Raw genomic sequence first — 22,620 nt, 5'->3', positions numbered from 1 at the left:
AGGTGATAACCTTCAAAGAGTACAGAATAAAACAACATTGTAGGACTGCTGAAATTGAGAAGCATTGAAAACTTTCCAGTAGATGAAGTATTTCATGAAACTCATATCATTGTTTGAAAATCTGAAGAATTTTGTTAACAATTGCTTTCCCTACATCTGAGTAAATTGCCACAGTATAAATGACTGATAGACATGCATGCCATTAATTTCATACCAAATTTAATTTAAAACTTTATTTTATTAAAAAAGAACAAGTTATAATCTTACATAGATCTTACTGATTAAAGGATTGATTATTATTAAGAAATGAATACGTACTTCCTTTTACTTAAAGAGCTACTAATTTAGTGTTCACTTGCAAGACTGTAACTTTAGCTTGGTTTATTGATTAAGGAGGTACTGGGGAGGCATTGGGGAGGCAAGGACAATCCCCAGACATGGACTGTGTATCTCGAAACAAGACACTGGAACTCATGATAAGGAAGCGGCAGACGGACAGAGAAACAAATGTAAGGACTATAAATCTCAAAATTGGACATTGGAATTCATTATAAAGATACAACAAACGGAAGAATTGGCAACAACCAGCTCTCGCAATTAAGAAACGTGCCAATTCAGCAGATTCCTGACCAAAGGTGAAAAGTACACTGTGAGGAAGACTCGGGGTCTTCCTCCCAAAGACCCCTGCCCACGTCCCAAAGACCCCTGCCCACAATTCTTGGGAGGCTCTACGCAGGCGCAAGGTGCCAAAAGGCTAATTAGCATGAGAAGCGAGGGAAGGCGGGGATAGGTAATGCATATGTATAGGTGCTTGTAGAATATTGATAGATTGATTGTATAAATTCAAGACTGCTTTCCGCTTTGGGTATGCACGATAGGTGGAGAGATCCCCCGTGCATCCAGCGCTGCAATAAAGAATATACCACTTAAAGGAATTTCGGCTTCGATCTTTGAATCAATCTGGCACCCCAGATGGGACGACCTCTCTGCCGGTCCGCAGGACCCGCTGGGGACAGGACTCCCTAGGGTACCCCCGGGATTTCCCGGAGGGACTCCTCGACTCACCGGATCACTGCGGAGGCAGACAAGGACCCCATCATTGTAAGTGAGTATATTCTTTATTCTGGTTTGGTTTTCTGGTAGACCGGTCATCTGGGACTGTCCAGTAAGTCGGAAGGTGACTTCTGCAGGACAGTATTGGGTATATACTTTGTGGTTAGTACCACAAGTATATCTGGGGACCTTGAGGTCCATCTGTATCTGGAACTGTCTGTAAGTCAGAAGGTGATCTTCTGCGAGGCAGTGTTTGGTATATACTTTGTGGTAAGCACCATAAGTATATTTGGGGACCTTAAGGAAAGAGCTCGCTTTAAGGTCCATCTGGAATTGTGTTGTCTATTTCGGTTTTCTGACTCATGGAGTATGGTATTTAACTCTGGTTATTGTTACTGCAATTTTGGCTATTTTTCTGGTGGTAATAGTAAGTTCATGGCATTGTTATAAGAAAGATATCGTTATGGTGTTACACAGTTCGGTTTTCTGACTTATCGCATGTGGAATGTGACTCTGACTATTGTTATTGTGATTTTAGCAATATTGCTGGTAATAGTAGCTTTGTGACATCGCTACTGAAAGATATTGCGTGCCTGTAATTTTGTGAGTGATACGTTTTTGTGATACGCTTTTGTAAGTAACATGTGTATTCTGAAAGTGTAAACTGGAAAATGGGGGGGCGAGTAAGCAGTGAAATTCCTAAGAAAAGTGCGTTAGGATGTGTTTTGAGTCACTGGAAGGATATTGGAGGATCTGCCGGTGGAAGTGTGAACAGGAAAACATTGATAAAATATTGTAATCAATGGTGGCCGCTTTACAAGCTGGAATGTGGAGAAAAGTGGCCCCTAAATGGAACTTTAAACTCTAATGTTTTGCTACAGTTAATGTTGGTTTTGAGAAGGAGAATAGGATGAAATGTTGTATACTGATGTTGTTTCAGCATCTTGGTGGGAAAAGGTACGGAATTAAGTTGGCCCCTGACTGAGCCTTTGATGTTGGCATTAGAGAAGTACAGGCTGGAGAAAGATAAAGGAAGTGTTAAAAGGGTTGTTGAAAGTGTTAAAGGTGTTTGAAGTTGAATGAGCAGGGAAAGAGGATGTAGGAATGTTAATAGTTCTGCCTCTGCTCTAGGCAGAGATCTTAAAATCATGGGTGTTAGCCCTTTGGGGCAAAGAGATCATGATGGGTCCGAGAGAGAGTTGTTATGGAAACAGAAAAACAGTTAACTCTTAAAACAACCTGAGTTCATGTGCGAGCTCAGATTACCGATGGGACCGCTCAGGGAACTGTGGACAACTGCATTCCCCTGACCGACCCCACTGAGACCCTAATCATCCCTAAAATTATGAACGGCTAAGTAAATACTAAAATCTGGATGAATTGGGAATTGAGAATATGCTTCCAACAAGGTCTAAAAGAAACCCCTATGGAATTTTTGGACCAACTCTGAAATGTAATGAAAATAAATAAATAAATAAATAAAACAAAACGGTTTGGACCTGGCTTCGGAGGACAAATTGACTAGCCTTTTTCTAGGGTAATCATTGGTCCCTGATTTCAACAGGAATAACGGGGACCTGGGGAATCTACCCTAGCGGATCCTCCACTGATTATAATGAAGCTAGGGGAGGAATGGAAGTGAAATTTCTTATTGATATGGGGCAACGTATTCAGTTCTAAATCAAGCATTAATGCCTTCACAGAATTATTATGTTAGGGTAAAAGGTGTGTTGTGGTTTAACCCGGCTGGCAGCTAAACACCATGCAGCCGTTCGCTCCCCCTCCCCCTCCCTCTCTGAGACAGGGGAGAGAAATGGAAAGTGAAGCCCGTGAGTTGAGATAAAGACAGTTTAATAAGACATAATAATAATACCAGCTACTAGGAAGAAAATTAACTCTATTCTAACTGAAACCAGGACAAGGTGTAACCGAAAAGGCTTATTTTTGTGAACCTTTGAAGTACAAGTTAGGGAAACAATGGGGCATACACAGACTTTTATATACACCTAACTCCTCATGGGCACTCTTAGGTAGAGATTTATTAGAGCAATTAGGAGCAGAAATTGTCGTTGAAAAAGGGAAAATGAAATTAAGAATAGGAGAAGAACAACTAATAAATGTGTTAAGCCTGGCACTAATACAAACCGACCCTAAAAGTGAAATACCCTTAGAGATCATAAATCAAGTATATCCAGGAGTTTGGGCCACTGAAGTCTCTGGAAGAGCTAAAAATGTGACCCCAATAATTATTAAATTAAAGCCAGGAGAGAAACCCATTAACGTTAAGTAATATCCTTTGAGGATAGAAGATAGGAAAGGAATTAAAGAGATAATTGATAAATTTTTACAGTATGGATTATTGATTGAATGTGAATCAGAATACAATACACCCATATTGCCAATTAAAAAGGCAGATGAAAAAAGCTATAGGTTAGTTCAGGATTTGAGGGCCATAAGTAAAATCACTGAGGATATACATCCAGTAGTGGCAAACCCTTATACTTTGCCGACTAAATTAAAGAATAGTCAAGTCTGGTTTACCGTACTGGATTTAAAAGATGCCTTCTTCTGCCTAGGCTTAGCCACAGAAAGCCAAAACCTATTTGCCTTTAAATGGGAAAATCCCAATTCAGGCAGAAAGACGCAGCTTACGTGGACATTACTACCTCAAGGATTCAAGAATAGCCCCACTATTTTTGGAAACCAATTAGCAAGGGAACTCGAAACATGGATGCCTCCAGACACTGAAGGTGCTTTGTTACAATATGTAGATGATCTCTTAATAGCTACCGAGACTAAAGGGAGCTGTATTCAATGGACTATAAGTTTTCTTAATTTTCTGGGTTTAAAATGGATATCAAGTCTCTTGACAGAAAGTCCAGCTGGCTCAACAAAGTGTGACCTATCTGGGATTTGAAATTTCGGGAGGACAACGAGAACTAGGAACTGAACATAAGGAAGTCATTTGCCGGACTCCAGAACCTCAAACGGTAAAGGAGCTACAAACCTTTTTAGGAATGACAGGTTGGTGTCGCCTTTGGATTTATAATTATGGATGATTGGTAAAGCCTCTATGTGAATTGATAAAGATTAACCAGTCAAAGTTAGTCTGGACTGGAGAAGCACAAAAAGTCTTTAAACAACTTAAACAAGAATTGATAATTTTAAAATATCAAGACAAGATGATGTGGGAATTGTGGTCATTAACATCGTAAATCCAGCTTCTTTCCTTAGTGGAACTCTGGATCAACCCATAACCCATGATTGTATAGAAACAATGGAGACTGTGTATTCTAATCGACCCGATCTTAAGGAAGAACTTTTAGAAGATGCTGACGAATCTTGGTATACTGATGGAAGCAGCTTTGTGAAACAAGGACAACGTAAGGCAGGGTACGCCATTACAACCACTCAACAGGTAATCAAGTCCAAACCATTACCCCCTGGGACGTCCACCCAGAAAGCAGAGACAATTGCTCTTACACGAGCACTGGAACTAGCAGCAGGAAGGAAAATAAGTATTTGGACAGACTCTAAATATGCATTCGGCGTGGTACATGCTCATGGAGCGATATGGAAAGAACGTGGATTGCTGACTGCTCAGGGAAAACAAAAAGAAAACATGCTGAAGAAATTTTAAAATTGTTACAGGCTGTAAAACAATCAGAAAAGGTAGCTATGATGCATTGTCAAGGACACCAAAAGGGAAACTCTGATTTTGAAATTGGAAATCGATTGGCAGATCAGGAGGCTAAACAGGCAGCTGAAATAACTGAGGTGAAGGCATTGTCTTTAATACCAGACGGTAAAATCCAAACTATATATATGAACCAAAAAGCCAAATTATACAAAAGAATTTGATATGGCCCATAGTTCTTACAGAACACAATAAAACACATCGGGGAGCTGACACATTGCATAAGAGCCTGAGTCAGACATTAGTGGAACAAAATTTATATACAACAATAAAACAAGTAACTCAACAATGTAGCATTTGCTTACACAATAACCCCAATACCAAGAATAGAATAAAATTTGGAATAATCAGTAAAGGAAATTATTCGGGGCAACTGTGGCAAATTGATTTTTCAGAACTCCCTAGAAAAGGGGGGTATTGTTATTTACTGGTTCTGACTGACATGATTTCAGGAAGGCCTGAAGCCTTTCCCTGTCGAACAAACAAAGCAAGAAGAAGTGGTTAAAGTCTTGTTAAATGAAATAATACTATGCTTTGGGATTCTAGTAGCAATGTCTTCTGATAGAGTTTCACATTTTTGTGTGCAAGTGGTACAACAGATAAGTAAGATTCTAAAGATATTCTAAAGACAACTGCATACTCCTTATAGACCACAGGCAAGTGGACAGGTAGAAAAAATGAACCATTTAATTAAACAACAAATAGCTAAAATCGGACAAGAATCTAATTTGTCATGACCTCAATCCCTCCCTTTAGCAGTACTTAGAATTTGAGTTAAACCTAGAATAAAAAGGGAATTTGAGTCCCTTTGAAATCTTATATGGAAGGCCGTATCCATTTCTATTTAGTGGAGAGGATCGAACACAGTTAGGATTAGAATATTTATATGCATATATAACTGAACTTCAGAAATAATTAAATAAAGTACATAAATTTGTTCTCTGGACCTGGGCTAGACGGTTGGATCAACCAATCCACCCTTTTAAGCTCAGGGATTATATATATAAAGACTTTTTCAGGACAACCCCTAGAGGAAAAACGGAAGGAAAGTGGACGGGACCATACCAGGTATTACTGACAACACACACCGCCATTAAGATTAAGGAGCAAGCAGCTTGGATCCACGATTCAAGGGTGAAGAAGGCCCTGGCGAGGATATGGACCACCACTCCAATTGGACCAACAAAATTATGGTTTTCCAGATCCTAATGATTGCAGGGGTGTGGTTCTCAGATTCGGGGTGGGCAGTTTGGGATGAGAACTTACACCTGTCCCTGATACAAACAATTTCTCAAGTAATTAATAAGATGAACTGTTGGGTATGCACCCATCTGCCACAGCATGGGAATAAGGGTGTATCGTTAATCAGGATTCCCTTGCCTGCAAACTTACCTTGGACTAATTTGTGGGAAAACACATCTTGGGGTCGAAAATATGAAGAAGTTTTGGAACTAGAAGTTGGTAGCTTCGTGCCATTGGAATCTTACTATGTATGTGTACAAAGGTGTAACCCGCCTAAGGGTATGGGAAAACAGGATTGTATAAATACGGGTACTACTTATGTGGGAAATCAGACATCTTGTAATCAAACAATTGATATTAGTACAACTAGCAGTTGGGCAAATTCAACCAGCTGGCCAGTTCCAGAAGGAAAAGGGTGGTATTGGCTATGCAATGATACAGCCCGTAAGGTCTTGCCCAAGAACTGGAAGGGAACTTGCACTCTTGGAGCAGTAGTCCCCAGTATGACAGTACATGATGTAGTGCCTCGAGGTTACTTGAGAAATCATATCTGGAGAATTAGATGAAAAATTAACAATCCATTGATAGAGAGACACACCGTTTTTCATAGTTTTGTTCGATGGTTTATCCCATGGTTAGGAGTGAGTGAATTGGAAAAGGCGATAGTTAATATTTCTGCAATTATAGAGAAGTTAGAAAACAAAACTCTGGATGCTATAAAGGCTCAACAAGAAGAGATATCTAGTTTATCACACGTAGTATTACAAAATCGGATGGCCCGAGACTTGTTACTGGCCGCTCAAGGGGGAGTCTGTACAGTAATAAATACAAGTTGTTGTATGTATGTAGATCAGAGTGGAAGGATCTCTACCGACCTGGAAGAAATATGGAAGCAGACAAGGGTCCTACATGAGATCAGTAAAGATGATCTTTCATGGAGTTTTAGTGAAATATGGAATAAGTTAACCGCCTGGTTGCCCAACTTCCAATGGTTGGAACAAGTGTTCATTGCTCTAATCACATTAGTAGTGTTAGGAATATTTGTGTGCATGTTATTTAGATGCCTGCTTTGTTGTGTTACTGTAAATAATGAAAGTATCTGATGCAAAAGAATTTGCATGGGAAAAGAAAAGGGGGGATTGATTAAGGAGGTACTGGGGAGGCATTGGGGAGGCAAGGACAATCCCCAGACATGGACTGTGTATCTCGAAACAAGACACTGGAACTCATGATAAGGAAGCGGCAGACGGACAGAGAAACAAATGTAAGGACTATAAATCTCAAAATTGGACATTGGAATTCATTATAAAGATACAACAAACGGAAGAATTGGCAACAACCAGCTCTCGCAATTAAGAAACGTGCCAATTCAGCAGATTCCTGACCAAAGGTGAAAAGTACACTGTGAGGAAGACTCGGGGTCTTCCTCCCAAAGACCCCTGCCCACGTCCCAAAGACCCCTGCCCACAATTCTTGGGAGGCTCTACGCAGGCGCAAGGTGCCAAAAGGCTAATTAGCATGAGAAGCGAGGGAAGGCGGGGATAGGTAATGCATATGTATAGGTGCTTGTAGAATATTGATAGATTGATTGTATAAATTCAAGACTGCTTTCCGCTTTGGGTATGCACGATAGGTGGAGAGATCCCCCGTGCATCCAGCGCTGCAATAAAGAATATACCACTTAAAGGAATTTCGGCTTCGATCTTTGAATCATGCTAAAACAGTAATCTTCTGTTAAATCTGGATATATTTTTTTAAAGCTACCATGGCCTAAAATTCTGTTGTGTGTCTGTGTCCTTGCCCTCACCCCCCTGTCTTAAGGTATATATCAGTGTTTTTTTTGTGTGGTGTCAGAACTCCTGTTACTTTTTGAACCTTTTTTTTATTGTTAAAACAGTGTGGGGTAGCTGCATACTCAATTGTACAAGGTCTTGTCAGTTAAAACAGAGTTTTTGGAACCAGCTTGTTTCATCCAGAGTACTCCTTTCTGTGGAGTTTCACACTGATAACATTAAATCATTGTTATCAGAACCCCCCTCCAGCAGCTGATTTGCTCTTGCCCTGTATTGAGGTTGATTTATGATAGTGGTGGCTTCAGAGAGGAGTATCTCAGCTAATAGCTCTGTTCAGCTGTCAGGGAACAGGAGAGGTGGAAGGGAAGTAAGTCCCCTTTAGGAGGGAGACTGTGATCTGCTGCTGCAGTCCTAAGTAGGATAAGAAAGAGTTTGATTACCAAACTCTACTTATCTGTTGTTCTAACCAACAACCTGTCCATCTTGGGGCTGATGGACTGTTCTGCTGACATGGCACCATATGTTGGTGTTTCTTAATTCAAGCAGTGTATGATTTTCAGATTACAGCTTCCAAACATAAGGTATTTTCAAAGGTGATGCTTGTCTTCTGTGAGGAAAAGGACTCATCAGGGACTATGTCCTTGTTTCAGAAAATGAATGGAAAGCCTAGTAGACTTTTGTCATCATTTACAGGTTGCAAAATGGAACCTGTAAATGAAACCTTATGAAGTAGTCAGCAACTGTGCCAGTCCAAGTGTGAGGAAGGTTGTTGACTATTTTTTCATAATATGACCTTTTGTTTCTTAGACAATACCCTCTATTTCTGTGGAATTAAAATCACTATAATTAGTGACCTTCGGAATTTAAAATCACTATAATTAGTGACCTTCAGAGATTTTCAGGTTTTTGACCAGATCTCTCAGATGTTTAAACTTCATATAGTCTTCTAATGGTAATAAGAGAAACTTCTTACAGCCATCTTGGGAGCTGACCCAGAACTTTGGATATTGCCAATATAAGACTTTTTCATATGTGCAAGTAAGATTACTGGATGAAAAACCTAAAAATAGTTAGCAGCATTTTCTAAGTCTGAAAGTAAGACGGAGTTCCTAGTTATGCAGAACAATTCGCTTATTTTCTTGTAGGAAGTAGAAACGTGTATTAGTAAGAGTAAGATATCTTACTCTTGAAGAGGATCTATTTCTGCCTGTCTCTTGAAGGGGAAGCTCAGGGGAGACCTTATTGCTCTCTACAACTACCTGAAAGGAAGCTGTGGGGAGCTAGGGGTCAAACTCTTCTCGGATGATAACCAGTGATAGGAGTAGAGGGAATGGCCTCAAGTTGTGCTTGGGGGGGTGGGGAGGTAGGGGAGTGGTTCAGGTTGGAATTTAGGAGACATTTTTTCTTAGAAAGAGTGGTCAGGCATTGGGATGGGTTGCTCAGGGAGGTGGTGCGTCCCTGGGGGTGTTTAAGGAAAGGTTGGACGTGGTGCTTAGGGACACAGTTTAGTGGATGACATTGGTGGTAGGGGGATGGTTGGACCAGATGATCTTGAAGGTGTTTTCCAGCTTTAACGATTCTATTCTATTCTATCTTGCAGTATATATTTAGAACATAAATTCTTCATGTGAAATAAAGCATGGACTGTAGAAAAGTGATGCATGTGTTTTCTGAGCTAGGTATACGGCAAAGGGATACCACAATATATATTTCAATGCGTTATTAATTTAAGTGGCAACATCCTTTTAAAGTGACACAAATTTAAGGTGATAATTGAATTAAGGAAGATCAAGACACAGGAATGTAGGGGAGAAATGCAGATGCTTTTTCAGAAGGCTAATTGCAAGTCTATTTGGGTAAAGTAGGATACAAAAATATTTAGAAGTGAACTAGCTTCTTCATATAAAGCCTTCATCAATTTAATTAATTAATTTTTAACATCATCATCTGCATCACTGAGACAAATGTTTTCTGTAATTGCATGGGTTTGTTTCTTTATATTCTGGATGCTTGGTCTTGCAATATTGATTATTGTAACAGCTACTAAAATAAAATTGTTATGCATGTTGCTTCAGGAACTAGTCTCTGGGCCTTTTTAATTTCCATGCTGTGTTGATCTAATCATTCAGATGAACTCACTGAAGTGACTGCTGTGCTGTAGCAGTGACAATGAGAGTCAAGAGAACCAATAAATATGGTTAGACAAATCAGACTTCTCTGGTGGTAGTCTGCTTTTACATCTTAAGAAATTCCTAGGGCAACTTCAAAGAAATCCTCAAGTATCTTCATTGTAAAAGATTCTGGAACAGCATAGTTTTACCTGAACGTTGTCATTTGTGCTACGAAATAATAGTAAATACAGCTTCTGTTACTGTATGTTTTTTTATCTTAAAGAAAAAAAAAGAAAGATTGTTCTTTGCTGGCAATCGATTAGAACTTAATGAAAACCTGGTTTTGCTTAGTAGTTAAAAGTTGGAATTCTGTTGGGAGACCAGTGCCTAAATGCAAATATCTACGTGTAGGTATCCAGGACATTAGGTGTTTAAAGTCCTGTGATACACAGTGGAGATCTAGTCAATACCATCTGTAAAGTCTAGAAAGCAGATGGGTGCTTACACATAGGCACCTAAATTCAGGTTTGTGAACTTGGAACTGAAGTGTCTTAGTCTTTCTGTTAACAAAACAAAACAACCTTCACCAAACATCTTTATTCTCTTGTTGAAAAGTTATGTACTTGAATTAGTATTTGAGAGAGGATACTGAACCTTCTGCTCTTATTGGGGTGTTTTATAATTAGCTAGCTTTAAAAAATGTATTTTGATGGCTCTGTTTCAAGAGTAATTGTTTGGGTTTCCTGTAACATCTTCTGTTAGGCACTTTAAGCCAAAGTGACAAGTCAACAAGTTGCAAAGAGAACATCTGTGGTTAATTAGTCAAACAATTTTCATTTGTCTCTGTTCAGCACATCAATGAAAGGAATATTGCTTCAGAATGTGAAGTGCACAGGAATGGGGATTATATCAAACAGAAGCATTGTTGAATTATTGCAATGGATGCTGTAACGTGTTGGAGTGTAGTGAACACATTTTTGATTTAACAGAAGAAGAGAGTGGCTCTCTCTTCTAAAGCTTCTAAAACTTGGTAATTTGACTGAGTCTTTATGTCCAAAACAGTGCTTCAGATTTAACAAGGATTTTAATTTGTCTGGGTAACTGCCCTGTTTTTTTCTTCTTGCTTTGGTAGGTTGAGAGTGAAGATAATCATTCTATACAGCTTTCTATTTTTTAACTTGCCCTGCAAGGGACTGTGGAGGTTTCACCGTGCTCCTTCACGCTCCCTCTCTGCCCCTGCTCCCCGTGGGGTCCCTCCCACAGGATGCCGTCCTTCCCGAACTGAGCCTGCGGGGGCTGCCCACAGGCAGCAGCTCTTCAAGCACTGCTCCCACATGGCTCCGTACCACGGGGTCCATCCCCCAGGAGCAAACTAGTAAAACACGGGTCCCCCATGGGTGGGCGGCAGCTCCCCCCAGACCCCCTGCTCCTGCGTGGGCTCCTCTCCAAGGGCTGCAGCTCTGGCCCAGGGCCTGCTCCTGTGGGGGCTCTCCATGGGCCGCAGCCTCCTCCAGGCCACAGCCACCTGCTCCACCGGGGGCTCCTCCACCCATGGGGGGGCTGCAGCGTGGAGATCTGCTCCATGTGGGACCCATGGGCTGCAGGGGGACAGCCTGCTCCACCAGGGGCCTCTCCACAGGCTGCAGGGGAACTGCTGCTGTGTGCCTGGAGCACCTCCTGCCCTCCTGCTGCACTGACCTGGGGGGCTGCAGGGCTGCTTGCACTCCTCACTCTCCCAGCTTCTGTTGCACAGCATTTTTTAATTTTTTAATTTTTTATTTTTTATTTTTTATTATATATATATATATATATTTATTTTATTTTATTTTTTGCCTTAAATCTGCTCTCACAGAGGCACAAACAACTTTGCTTGTTCTTGGTTCTGGGCAGCAGTGGGTCCCTTCGGAGCTGTCTGCAACTATCCCTTATCTTACATGGGACAGCTGCTGGACTCTTCTCACAGAAGCCACCCCTGCAGCCAGTCCCCTGCTACCAAAACCTTGCCATGTAAACCTCATACCATCTTCGAAAGTCATATATTTACTTCAGAGTATAATTAAAATAATCTTCCTTAATTTGCATTATTGCTGGTGTTTTCCTCTAAAACATGGATGCAATGTTTTTTCCCAAACTATCTAAATCATTTTTTTCATTTAAATTCTGTCAAATTTGCACACTGAGCTTCCAACATTTCTATTCAGAATCATTTTTTCTTTCTGTTTTAGTCGGCATGCAGTCTTCTGTAAATCTGGTTTTCCCATACACGTGTGAAATAGTTTGCAGATTGGACCTTTAAGAACTTTCTGTGCTAATGTAGGAGTTGGTGAGTAAAGTATGGACAGCCAGCGTGTGACACATAGTTGTGTCTTACCTGTGTAATAATATATCAGTACTTTCTAGATGTGTCAGCTCTGTTGTGTGTGCGGTGCTTACCTACAACACTGCACTTTCCTGAACCATTGGTGTTGCTGCTGAAGGGGCATCCTCCTTGCTCACCTTGCTGTACACGAAACAGCCCAGTAAATCATGTGGATGAATGAGACAACTAGTAGGCATTTGGCAAGTCTTGTTCTGTTGGTTTGTTTGTGTATTGATTTTATTTATTTATTTATTTATTTATTTCAGGGAAAGTTGTAAACCAATTCAACGATTCAGGTGTTTGGTAGCTTCACAAATGATCTGTCGTGGTTGGGGTGGGGCATTGAGGGAGTGGAAGGTGAAGGCCAGGAGCTGGAGGGTGGGGAGAATAATTCCTTCATTTGATGCAGTACTTGGTGACGTTTGTTTAGACTGTCCTTAGAATCACAGGACAAGCCTGCTGCATTTCAAATGGCAAGTGTGTGTGTATCTGTGTGTAGGTGTGCAGTACTTACTGAGAATATGGAGTTTGCTGTGCATATGCTATGTGATACAAGCTCATGCATTTCTGTATAGGCTTCTCCAACACAAGTGAGAAAATATTTTAATTTTGAAGTAAAGTCTTCAGCTTGATGTGTTCCTTTAGACTTGATTTTTAAGCCAGAGCTCAGTTAAGTACTGGTTACCCATAAATCTACTCACATAAGGTGTTAGGTATAGTTGATACTGGATTTCTTGCTCAAGATTTTTTGATATTGGTTACAACAAATGCACTGGATTATCTTCCAGAAAATTTTGCTCAGTCTTTTTTTCCATATCCAATTAACTTGGCTTAGTATTTAATCTTTCTTCTAGAGAATACGTTCTGCAGTCTAGACGTGGTTAATGTAAATCAGTAGCTAAAAACTTACACTGTGATTTGTATTTCCATTAAAGTTTTCGAAAGTTTTTCTCTGTTAGAAACACCACATTACTGTATTTCTTGACAAGAAACTGCTGCCTTTTTGAGCTTTTATGATCAGCAGAGTATTAGAAAAAATTAATGATAAAATGAGCTATAAAAGTGTTTCTTTTTTTTTTCCTAATATTAAAATAGAAATGAAAGGCACACAAACAAAATTCATACAGACTACTTAATGCATTGTGTTAACTATTTATTTTGGGAAAAGTTGGAACTCTATTTTTGATATTTTCAACTTCACTCCATGTCTCATGGATTTCTTCCAGCTGATATATTTAATATGCTGCTTCATCTTCAATTTATAAGTGCAATTTAATCTTTGTAATATATACTTCTCCCATTGAAATATCAAACTTTCTACTCTCAGTATAGATTTTATTTCAGACTTACTGAATTTAATTTCCACTTTAGTATCAAGTTGCATTTAGTTTTTGAAAGTTCCCTTGTCATAAAAACTCCATTGATTTTTATTTTTTGGCACTGTCAGCAACAGCATAACAATCAGCACAATTTTTGAGTGGCCATGATATTTTCTTTGGGAAAGGGAAGATGTTTTGCACATTCTTTACATACTGCAGTGGGTACTGCTCATTTTCATTATGAACATTACTCTGGGTGTCAATGTAGTAGGAAAACAGAAAGTGAAGTGATTATCTTGCTTTGAAATTTAAAGACATCTGGAAAATAAGAGTTGAAAATAATGTTATCTGGTGAAAAAATAAGAGATTTTTTATATAATCAGGGTACTCAGGAAGGCCAAGTATCTCATGCAGAAGTATGACTGTTTTATAAGTTGCATTTATGATCATTCCTAATTCAATGCAATTGTTAAGGTTCTTCATCAGAACTCAGAATTTTATCTATGAGATTAGTTTATTCATTACAATAGCTCAAGGGTAAGCAAAAAGAAAAAAAAGACATAATTCATCTTGGTAGAAAACACTTGGAAGGACTTGATTATGCTAATTGATTTAAATTTTGTAAGTATAGAAATCAGCCTCTGGTACTGAAGAGTTTAGCTCTATCACAGATAAAGTAGAGTTGAAAAACATCTTTTGAGAAAATAGGGTAAAACAAGCAACATTTTTTCCATGTTCTGCTGTTCAAACTGAATGTATTTTGCTATTCTGATGTTGCAATTAAACATGGCTAGAAGCTGCATGAATTAGCAAGTTTTTAATAGCACTTGTGGTCATCACAAGTTGATATGGATGACTGAATTTCGCTGTCAATTATGGATAGATAGCTCTTCTTTGTTGTTGGTTACTATAAAATTATACTTCATGCTGAGTCAATTTTTGCTGAGATAAATGGAAGAACTCACTATAAACCCTGTGAACAGATGACTACTTCTTCAAAGAAAGTGCCCCAAGTATGTAGAATTATTTGTCATAAATCATTGTTTTGCACAAATTTCAAATGTTGCTAGTCATTTTCAGTGTTCTGTCAAGGTACTGTGTGCTAACCTTGGAATTTAGGCATTTTCTAGTGTCTTCTCACATTATTTTAATAAACACATGGTGTGCTATTTTTAGGATGTTTTTCCATTTCTATTATTTGCTAGGTAGGCATCCCTTACTGAGATGAATAAAAAATTGAAAATAGGTTTAATCAAATGCATATCATATTATCTTTAGGTCCTACACAAAATTCAGTTAAGCTTCCTTATTTAAAAAGCATCTCTTCACATCTGTAGAGTGCTTAACCTTTCACCTTACCCAAGTTTGCAGTAGCAGTTCAAAAGTGAAAACACTTCACTAAAAGCATTCTGTTTCCAGTCCTCTTTTATACTTGTCATAATTCAGTTGAAGAAAGGCATCAAAACTTACAGAATATACTATGTGAAGACAGATCTCTCTTTAAGTGCCTAAGAACAAAAGTCTTCCTGCACTAGTCATGTTTACCATCCTGAGAATTTTCTAGTAGGGTAAATTGAGGTGGTTTTTCTGTGTATTTTTAAATTTATTTATTTATTTATTTCTCACTTAATGCTGTTGTGATATTAATTGCTTCTTTCTCAGAAAGCTACATGGGGCATCTGCAAAATAAATCAGTAGCAAATGCAAGTTGCTGGTAGGAGCCTTAGGTAAACCTCAGAGGGCACAGACGCTGTGTTATGTTCTACCTCAGGATAGGCTTAGTAGGAGGCTCTGCCAAGATAATCAACTGCTGCAAATTTGGGAGATTAATTTATACACATGAATGAGTGAGAGCTCCAGGAGCTGAGGATTTATTAAGGGTGTCTGAGATTCATTAGAATTAAGACAAGTAACTTTTCTTGAGAGAAGTGTAACAAGGGCTATGGTGACCTGACAGTGCACTAACAAGAAACATTTTTCATCAGTAGGAAAGCTGAGCATTGGAGCAGGTTGCCCAGAGAGGTCCATGAAAAAACCCTGAATGATCTGACCTTTCTGGCTGAGCCTGCTGTGAGCAGAGATCTCCTGAGGCCCTTTCCAACCAGTATCATTTTATGATTCTAAAAATCTTAAATTTTATGTCTCGGAAGATTGCAAGGGAACAATGAAAATATAAATGTATATGAAACTGTTGTTAAATTAATATTTCTACTAATATTTCTACTGTGATACCTGTAGCATGAAAATGTGTGCAGAGTTTGAACTTGATTATAGTTATTCCTAATGATTCAGTTACCAGTTTTCTATGGGAAATACACAGTGGGTTCATGTCCTGGGTGAAGTACCAGATCAGGGCAATTAATTTCTAGTCACTAATTCTAGGCAAGGGTAGGCTACACTGTGCTATGCTAAGGAAGCCATGAACTAGATGGGAAGTGACGTGATCTGAGGACTCAGTGGATCAGGAGGAAGGTAGGTAGCACTTGTTAAAAACAATCATACAAACAGAAAGCCTTGACACTAGTTCCATAGAAATAAATCATCAGTTCAAATTTCAATTGTGCAATTTTTTGATACCAAAGGACAATTTAATATGTGCCCTTGGAAAGACAAAAAGGGATAGTCATTCTTCTCAAACAGAAGCGTAGTGTTTGATCCAAGGTATTTTCTGCATAATCATTTGAGTAACGTAAAAATATTGTAATGTTACATACCAATATGGCACTCGCAAATACTTTTTCCTTAAATATTTTCCCCTCTCCTGTGATTTTGTTTAAGTATCTTGAACTGTAAGTATCCTTTTGAATACTCCGCAAAATTAGTAGTAAGTCAGAAACTTCCCATGATTAGGCTTTCTAGAGGTTTCAAAGTCCCGGTCTGGTCTATGAGTCGATTGCAACAGATGGCTGCGGTTGGACCAAAGTCTCATGAAAGACCTGGAGGGTTAGCTAAAAGCAGCTCAGAACAACACAGTTTAAAGCAATATTTTATCAGGAAAGTAATTAGTCGGGAAATCAATTAACAGCATTTAATGTGTTCTGTGGTCTGTTTGCAAGTTAGTGGCAAATTCTTCATGGCTTTAAAAAACAGGCAGCCTAACCTTGAAGTGACAAAGATATTGTGTGCGTGCGCACGCGTGCTTAATGGTCCATATCTGATTTTCAGTTGCCTTTTTCCATGGAAGTAATTAAAACAGTTTTGTCTGCAATGCTTTCCAGAGAGCCAGAAGGTATCTTGGATACAGAAAGACACCTGCATTGTTTACAGGAATAACAAGCATCAGCATACGGCTCTTAGAACTGCTGCTTTATCTAATTACTTTTGCAAGTATATAAATATCCCTTTGCTCTTTTGCGGGGCTAATCTCTCACTGAGAGCTCCATTTCAGGAGGCAAAAAAAAAGGCTACTGAACTGCATCAGAAAATTATGTGAATCAGAAGATCCAACCGAAACAAAGAGTATTGTTATCTACAGACACAGTGAATATGCCTACGAAAAGAATGCTTCTCACCAGCTTCAGCCCAATTGTTATAAATCATCCCTCACCTGTTTGCTGCAGTCTTCCTTATATATATTTTAAATGTTTTCAGTCCAATGCATTTAAATGATACAACCCTGCTTTAAAAATGCTGTTTCTCCTATATGATTTAAAAAACTCTGTAGTGATTCTTAGTCCACAATCCAGTCTGTTTTAGTGATATCTCCTTGATATCTCCTCGTTTCCTCTGAATATTTCTTCTTACTTTCACATACCGTTAAATTGTGGTCATGAGTTTAGAACAGTGAGGTCTGAAATCAGGTAGCAATGAATATTCATTTGGTGATGCACTGCAGGTATTCCCCAACTAAGTGTAATGTCTTGAGCTCCTGCCTGGACTCTGAATCTAATTGACTGTAGTCTGTAATAGCAAATCTGAAGGAAAAAGAACTCATTTCCCTTTGGAGAGTTACTAGGACTTTACTGAATAGACTGAATATCAGTATATTCTTTTCTCACCAGAGTATGGCGGGGGCTTGATGTGAATTTAGAATTTTAGATAAAGAGAAATAAGTAGATGTATCCTCATTTTCAGTTTTAGTTCCCTATTGTAGCCCTGTGCACTAGTTTACAACTTAATTATACCAATGCAATGACATTCTTTGCTGAACTCCTACCGTGGGATATTTATGTTACAGTAGTCCTCACTGTTTAGAAGATTGCAAAGTTTCTTAGTATTATCTAGGTGGAAAAAGGCTAGATGAATTCAGATTTTTAACAACAGATTTTCTGAACTCAAATCTAATCACAGTACCCTTTTGGATGTCTAGAATACAGAGTTGCTCTATCCTGGCAGTGATACTGGCACACAAATGACTGTAGCCAGTCTTGCATGCTGCATTCACATTAATCACACTTGCAAAGGCTTGGATCCATGCAGGAAAGTGATACAGAGAGTGCTTTACAGATGTAGTAGGTGAAAGCACAGAACAGTAATATGTGCAGATATAAAAGACATTTTTTTTCTGACATGACAGAAGGAAAGCTGTCATGTCAACATTCATTCTATTGAAATGAAACTAGTGTTAATGTACCTGAACATTATTTCATCGAGATGTGGTAGTCTAATCACATTCTGCTTTATATTAATAAATCAAATGGGATATACCGAGAAGCTGTGTAGCAGCTTTCTTGAAAGACATAAACCTCCAAAGTATGAAATGGTGTATAATGGATGTATGATACATTTCTGACAAATATGAGATAGAGTTGTCATTCTTTACTCGATTAGACTATATAGCAAAAAAATTAATTAAATATTGAATGAATCAGCTAAGATACTGTTGACATAACTCCATATTAGACTTCAATATGCTTTTATTCTGTTGATATAGAAGTCACTCACTTTCCTATTTGAATTTCATGAACCCATTTAACAAATAAGAATTTATAGGTTTTGTAAAAGATGTTTTATGTCCACAGTTGAAAAAGTTATTTTTATGATAATGGATGCTGGTTATGTGTTCTGGATCTGTGCTGCAGTCTGCATTTGTATATTAGTCTCTGTCATACCTGTTGGTTGCAGTCCAGAATAATATTAAAAAAGGCCTCTTAAGTCATTTATTTAGCGGTGTGGCCTTGAAAACATTTGTTTATAAATCTTAATAACATTAAATTCCTGTTCCAGTTCTGCTTCGGATAACAAAAACTAAAACTGGCATTCACACTATTGCAGAAAACCCATAAAGCCCTCTGAATAACATTGTGGGATGCATGCTAAAACACACAAAATCACTTCTGGATGTATCCCTGGTGCTGCATGCTGGAAAAAGTCTAAGGGACTGCATGACAGGATTTCGGGGTAGGCCAAATGAACCTGTGCCATTTCTTCCATGTGGCCCAGGTGGCTGTGAACGTCACTCCAAGCTCAGAGATTTGGGTATTTTCATACTCTACAAAGTATTACAGGACCCTGTACTCATCTAAAAAGCTTAATTTTCTCTTTCCTGATCGTCTTACCTATATTTAATTTTAACTTTATGACCATAAAGTGAATTTCATACAAGATTTTAAAAGTTTTTTTTTTATCTAAGAAAATACGTACTTTAGAGTAGCCAACATGCTTTATTTTCTCCTTTATACGTAATGAGCGCCTAACATATACATTACACAATTCATAATACTGAGTAACACTTAGTGATAATACCTGCTTCTTGGTATAGTTTTAGTCCAAAAGAAACATTAAGTATTGTTAGAGATGCATGGATAATCATAGTCTTTTACATTATTTTCAATGTGTACTATCTCACACATTCTGTATTTTGCCACAGTACTAAATTTGCTCATTAGGAACCAATGTCCTGTAAATCCCAGATGACAAGTTTAATGTTATCTATAGCATAGGGTGTATTAAAATTCCTCTTTATTGCAGAGCAGTTATTGACAGAATATGCTTCTGATGTCCATGTATAAAATGATCCCGTGCAGGCTGAAAGGTGCTTCAGTCTAGGCTTGACTCTGAATGAATGCAACCAAAATACTTCACTGCAATTGTGGATCTCAGCAGTGATTTTATAATATACCTGTATACATAAATTATTTATTTTAAGGCTATGATTACTGCTAGTTATTCAAAGGAAACAATTAAATCCTGAGTCATCATTCCTTTGTTTATTTACTGTGATCACCTATTGAAAAATAGAACTGCTTCAGTTTTTATTTTCAGGTAGAAACTGGTAATTTTCTGTCAGGTTAATGCTAAGTAAAGCCATTAATTCTGACAACTAACAGCCTATCTCACTAGATGAAAATTGCTGTTATAAATTATAAAAAAAAATAAACAATAAAAACATTAAATAGCTGTATTTTTTTTCCTGATTATTTGGTTTTAGACAGTGAAAGCGTTCCATCTTCTGAGATCAAGGATGAAATCAGTATGACAACATAATGTGAAGAAGCTATTTTAATGTTTTACAGATCGAATGGAGTTTTAGGAAAACTAAACCTGGCTCTGAAATTCACTGAGATGAAAATAGTTGGATGTTGGGAGAATATGGCATCAAGGGGGAGGGAAGTATGATATACTTGTTCCCTGTCACAGACTTCTGGATGCAGCTCTTTTTCTACCTGCTGTCAGAAATGGAATATCAGGCTAGATGAGATCTTTGATCAGGTTCAGTCTGGCAGCTCTTATGTTTTGAATTATTTAAGAGAAAAATGATGTAAAATGGTTGTATGAAGAGTTGTACATTCTTGGTTTTACTTAGTTGCAGAACAGTTTTTTTGTTTGTTTGTTGGTTTTTTTTTGTTTGTTTGTTTTGTTTTTTTACTTTTGTGTCTTTTAAACATGCTAGACAGCTGATACACAGTTGTGTTCTAGGTATGAAAATTTCTTATTTTGTGTGTAGGCAATGTATCCTTGCTGCACGTCTTGTCTGTGGAATTTATAGTTCTAATCACGTATTGAAAGAAATCTGTGTTGTTGCTGCAATTCAGTGTTTTGTTTCTCTCATTTGTTCAAGCATGAACAGTTGGTTCAATGGGATGCCCTTGTTCTGATGGGTAATTCCTGTCAGAGGAAATGTAGATGAAAAGGGTCAGAAAATGCTTTTGTTTACTTCCTGATTTGAAATGTAAATGTACCAAGGAAATTCTAGCTCTGACATTCCTGGAGATAGGAATCAAACAGCTTTATGAAGTGCAGGTGTAACACCACAAAGTATTTTTGGGAGAATGTTTTGTAAACTGGTAATGCTGTATGTCAGGAACAGGTGAAGTGCAGTTTGTTTTCTCCAGAACTGTATGGCACACTAAGCCAGAATTTGCAAAGAAATGCAAAAGTTACAGTAAAATATCTTCTGGAATCTGAATCTTTTATCTCTTCCTTGTGTTAGAAAATGCAGAAGTGGTTTTTCTTAATCCCAAACCTGTTGTCTACCATAGCCATTTAACAGCATTGATGTGTGTCGCAATGGAAACCTCTAGCAGGTTTGGATCTAGGGCGATTGGATCTACTAAGAGTTCACTGAGTAAACAAGGGTGTTTCCACCTGGGGATTTCAGGAGGAATGGAACAAAATGGTTTTCATGGGAAGACTGAATGGAGGATTACAGGTGTGTCTTGCTTTGGAGTTGTCCCAAGTATAAACACAGAAGGACTGACTGGGCACTGTGTTCCTTTCTCTTCTTCCACCTATTCATCTACCAACTTTCAGACTCGAATTCGAAATGAAATATAATATAAAAGCAGGTATCTCTTGCTATAAACATTTTTTAGCGTTGCAGGTTTAAAATGAGTAAGAGGTTTGGCCAGAGATATGCTGCAGGTATTTTAAAAGTTGTTTTTATTAGTATGATGCTTTTATTAGTAACATAAAAAGAGTTCAGGACTAGGAAATTCAACCTGAAAGGTTTTGTTTCAAGTTAAATGATTTATATGCAGTCTGTAACACCAGCATAAAACGTCTGTGTACCTCTTTGAAAGAAGTATACACTGCATGCTGTTTTAAAAGGTCATAAAGAGAGACAGTAAGAAAATAAAGATGAATATTTGGTGAATGTGGATTCCTAAGACGTTAGTCACTGACTGACAGGAGAAGTGAACAAATGTTTTAAACTATAAATACTGTTTGGTTTTTCTTTAATGCCTTTCCATTTAGCTATGGTAGACCTGTGCTGTAGTCATATTTATAGCAACACTGGCAGTAACTACTAAGTTCTTACCATGTCTGCTGCTGCTACTTCTTAGCGTGGTGTCCATCTACTGATTTTGGATTTGCATTTTGTACTCTTTAGGAGCTGACAGTGATTAAGATCTTTTGATTCTCTGTCCTATGCCACCTCTCGGAGGTGTAATCACTGTCTTGCCTCTCCTTACATGGGTGACTCAAACCCTGTTCTTTACTTTCCACCATCATGCTTAAGTTGTTTGAGTCTGTAGGTCTTTAAGTCCACAGTAGACTGTCCCTTGTTTTAGGCTGTTCTTTGTTTTTCTGATTTTTGAAGCTGTTGATGGAGGTGCTGCAGTCTTTAAGACGTCTGGTTTTCATCAATACGTGCATTCATGCTTCTGTCATTCTCCTTGTTATTTCCTTCTACTCCCCTGCATTCCTTTTAACTCTCCTTTCATATTAGTATTAACATTTTGTTTACAAATCTCTACAGATCTCTTACTATGTATTTCGGCCTTTTTGTACCTCTGTGGTTGTAAAACAGCCAGGATATTCAAACTTAGAGAATGCCTTTGCAGCTAGTGGTAAATGTGAAATGCTGCCATACTGGGTCAATACAGGTATTATTTTATCCAAGGCCAGTATTTTGGATCACTGGTACCTGTAAAATCAGTGAAATGATGAGAAAAAAATAATAGAAAAATATTCCTACCTTCAAACTCCCCATCCCCTTGAAAAAGATTCAACTCCCCCCTCCCCCCAAAAAAAGTGTATAATGTAGTAGCACATCAATTAAAGAATATTACTAATACTGTTTAATCTTTTAACTGTAATGAACTTAATGAACTTTTTAATCTATGATAATGTTTTCAGTCTCCTTTGGGATGAAAAGATATAA

The 22,620-nt window shown here is 38.2% G+C and overlaps 1 protein-coding gene and 1 long non-coding RNA gene across 6 annotated transcripts in view; both read left to right on the top strand.

Annotated features, from left to right (window-relative positions):
• The window catches only part of IMMP2L (inner mitochondrial membrane peptidase subunit 2), a 474,976-nt gene that overhangs the window by 70,743 nt on the left and 381,613 nt on the right, over positions 1 to 22,620 (top strand). The window lies entirely within an intron of this gene.
• LOC137849644 (uncharacterized) lies at positions 407 to 7,682 on the top strand. Its single transcript, XR_011092002.1, has 2 exons — positions 407 to 1,105; positions 5,760 to 7,682. It is a non-coding gene; the product is annotated as an uncharacterized lncRNA (long non-coding RNA).

The sequence above is a fragment of the Anas acuta genome, chromosome 1 (genome assembly GCF_963932015.1).
Source record: "Anas acuta chromosome 1, bAnaAcu1.1, whole genome shotgun sequence".
Lineage (NCBI taxonomy): Eukaryota > Metazoa > Chordata > Aves > Anseriformes > Anatidae > Anas > Anas acuta.
Note: the sequence above shows the minus strand (reverse complement) of the source record. Positions and strands in the feature narration are given on the sequence as shown.